This window comes from Sparus aurata, chromosome 19 (genome assembly GCF_900880675.1).
Source record: "Sparus aurata chromosome 19, fSpaAur1.1, whole genome shotgun sequence".
NCBI lineage: Eukaryota > Metazoa > Chordata > Actinopteri > Spariformes > Sparidae > Sparus > Sparus aurata.
The window spans coordinates 9716640-9720488 of NC_044205.1; positions in this window are offsets into that span (position 1 = coordinate 9716640).

Consider the following 3849-nt stretch of genomic DNA (forward strand, 5'->3'; position numbering starts at 1 on the left):
GTGGTCTCAGAGCAGTTCATGGAAATGTTTGTGGTTGTGCGTAATTGGAGCAGTGCCGGAGAAGGACAGCAGGAAAAATCAATAGCTCAAAGACGTACAGCTGAGGGTTGCTCGAAGGCTCACTTTGACTGAGTAAGGGTTGGAAAGCCTGTCATGGACCCAAGGTGAAAACTTTACCCTTCATTCGTTGCTCTTACCATTTCTGTTTGGTTCCAAGCAGGTCTACATCAGCTAGGTGTCAACAGCAAACAAACCTGGCATCATTTGCTTTATTATTTTTTTTAAAGAAACTTACCTTATTGTTTACATACACGTAGGATGTTTAAGTAAATCTTTTTTTTTTTTTTTTGTCATGAAAGCAACCCTATTACATCCACAGGGGCGAAACTTTGGTTCTGACTATTGTATTGGTCATTCTGTTTGTGCAATGCGTAAACAGTCGCCAGTACTATCACTTCAGTTCCATAAATATCAGTGCTAACTTGAGCAAGTTTGGCTAATGGCTAACTAACTGGTGATAACTTTTTTGCATTAGTTTACAGTTCTGGAGTAAATCCCCCTGGAGTAAAACCCTAACCTTGACCCTAACCCTGTACAGTTCCCTGGAAACCTCAGTCTGCCACGGTATTGATATTCCCCCTAAAATAAAGGTTGGATTTTACTCACAAAGGAAGTGAGTCTTTTTTATTGCGCAACCAAAACAACATCAGCGCCAAGAGTAATACCACGGGGAAACGCCAGGAGGGGATTTGAAAAGTTGTCTATAAATGTAAAAAGGGTCCTCTCAAATGTTGTCAAAGGACAGACAGCTCAAACATTTCATGACCAACCCTACATGGGCTTGTTGAAAAGGGAGGAAAAACATCTTGTATCCTCGTTTGTACAATATACAGCACTGTGACGCATTCCAGTCAAATGTCAGTCAACTGCCGCCAAGGGAAATGCCCACCCCAAGGCCTGTAGCTTATGTCATTTCCACAAATAGTAGGAATGTCCGGATCTTGTTAGGAATGTGTTTTTGGCCCAGGTTTGATCCCTAGGTTCCCCCATTTGCATGTTAATGTGTCCTTGGGCAAGATACTGAACCGCAAAGTGCTATCGCTGTGCGTGAACGGGTAAACATAGATATATTATGTGAAGAACTGATTAATTGAAATATATCTGGATTGGCCCCAATGGCAGTCCACAGGATTGGCTTGGGACATCCTTTACAAGTGTAAGTATAAGTTTTTGGATAAGTGTTCAAATCATTGTAGTTTACTTTTCCTTACACAAAGTGGAGGAAATCAAATTGAGACGCAAAGTTTTACCAGTTAATAGTACATAACAAGAGAGTTCCAAACTGCTTTTGGTGGAGAACACTTTGATTTTCCCGTGTGTCCTCAAAGTTGACTATGCAAATCACATGACTCATACATTTTCCCCTTATGAAGCAGTTGCATAATGTGCTGAGTCAAAACTCTGTGCCGTGCATGAGAAACCAGAGATTAAAAGGGCGCATCTGAGATGGATCCTGAATCTCTGAGCACGACTGAACGGACCTGTGGCTCGGGATGACTGTGTTCAAATACTTTAAGAGGCGAATAAGCGTGAGGTAGGCCTACTGCGGGAGGAGGGGAGGTGGAGTGAGATACAGATATGCTGATGGGAGCAGACAAACCAAGGAGAATGAGCCACGAGGGTGGCGACATGCGTGGATGACACGGCTGCGGGAAAGAGAAAAGGCGAGATGGAGAGAGACATAGTGAGTAGTGGCATGCGTGGCGTCTAAGCCCGGAGTCACATTATGCCAGCTCACTGGGGCACCACTTGCTCCTCAGCTGCCAATAAAAAGGCATCATCTCCCAGTCCCCTGGGAATGATATCTGGGGGAGCCGGAGCACCGCCGCTCTCCCTTTAAGGCCTGTCAGAGGCTTTGACGGCAGCCGTAAATTTAATCCTCGGACCTGCTGGGATGCAGAGGAGCCAAGCAGCGGGAAAGCCTTTCCTACTTCAAGGACCTCGGCTGGCTCCGGGATAGCCTGCCAAAAAAGCATTAAACCTGATGACAAATTCATTTTGCGCAGCTGCACCCCCCCCAGTCCACCTCGGAAATGGGGGTAAATGATACCTCTGCAAACAAATTTTAGAAATAATTATGCAGACATTTCAGGGAGGGGGGGAGTGTCTGAGGTATTTTATTTAACTCCAGACACAACTGGAGAAAACATCTCGCTGTGCTTTGCCCTTTTTCTCCTCTTTCTCATTAGATAAACAGTAAATATATTCTTCTATTTCTGACTTCTACTATTTTGCCAGAGGGGATGGCATTTTTTTTTTATTTTTCATTTGCCGTGTCACCAAGGCACCGCTTGTGCGAGTGTGTGTGGCCCGTGGCGCTGTGGGAGTCCGTCTAGCTGGAGAGGCATTTTGATATGAGTTGATTATGTGGAGAGACAGTCGCTGAGATGGCACAGAGGCAGAGGAAACCGATTTTTCCAGCCAGGCGAAGAGCGGATTGCAATGGCAGCAGCAGGATGGCCGGAGGCCTGTGGGGAGAGTGGTTTATTAATATGTTTGTATCCGAGTTGCCCCCTCCTCTTAATGTCGGGGCCATGCTAATCGCTTGGTGCTCTGACATCTGGAAGCCTCCCAGTGGAGGGCAAAATCGCACAAGCTTTCTGCGTCAAGATTTCCAGAATATTTGAAGTGGTCACACCTACTCTATAGGGATGAAAACCCTTAAAACGGAGGAGGGCGGATTTCTCCCTCCTGCCATAACATGGTGAGCTTGTCAGAAGTGTGTCATGCCGTCTTTGGTCAAAGAGAAAAGACGCCAGGCCTCTGCCAGATCAGTCCCTCTGATTTTTATCTCCCCTGAAGTTAATGAATTTAACATACGGTTTAATACAGGACTCCTTTTTTTTTTTTCTTCTCCCGCCGACTTGCTCAACATCACCTGTGAAATCCTTAAATAACAACTCATTTCTGGACAGTTTTTGTGTTGACAGAGCAGCGGCATTAGAATGTAAATCTGAATAATATATGTATTTTCTGTTGCATTCTTTATAAGATTTCGGCACTCGGTCCTTCCTTCTGCACTTTCAATCACTGGGCCCCAGGGGGTTGTGGATACCTGCTCTTTGAAGCAGTCAGAAAGAAGAAGGGAAGAGAGCAGAGGAGAGTCAAGATGTGGGAAAAAAAAAATGTGCCTCTAAATACAAAGTATCCCACGGAAAACAGGAGATCGAGATTTTTACAAAAAGCCACGCGTTTAGGTGTATTCCGTACATTAATGAACGCTTCTGACATACGATTAAAGTGCCATGTGTAACAAGTCTGACACGGCGGTAGTTACACAACTTCCTACAGTTAGCAGGTAATCCTACATTTGAACAAGTTCGCTCCTTATGGAAACAATGGAATGTCTTACATAAGGAGGAGGAATGTGCTCAGAAGTGATATTCCTGAGTACCGGAGCCTGCCTTCCTCTTGTTAGGATCAGGAAGCTTCAGGACGGGAGATAAGCAGTCGCCTCCATCCAGCTCACATTTCACCAGTGGGAAAGTAGCATTTTCCTACGGCTGCAGATAATGCATTCTATGGACGGTTTTGTAAGGGCTTGTCGGACCGTGCTCTCGCAACTGAGTCAAAATGCGCTCCTGAAATGAATTTATTTCTATTTGTGCTGATGATTTTAAAGAATCTTACAAAGTACCTTTCAAAAATTCTTTAATGTTTAAGAACTATTTGGTACTTCCTGATGGTCTGGCCCCGCCCACCTTGTTGAGGGAACTGTGTCACCTGTTAAGAGCCTTTATAAGCCAGGTAATTCCAAGATGGCGCCCTCTCTCCCTCCTGGAAGGCTGG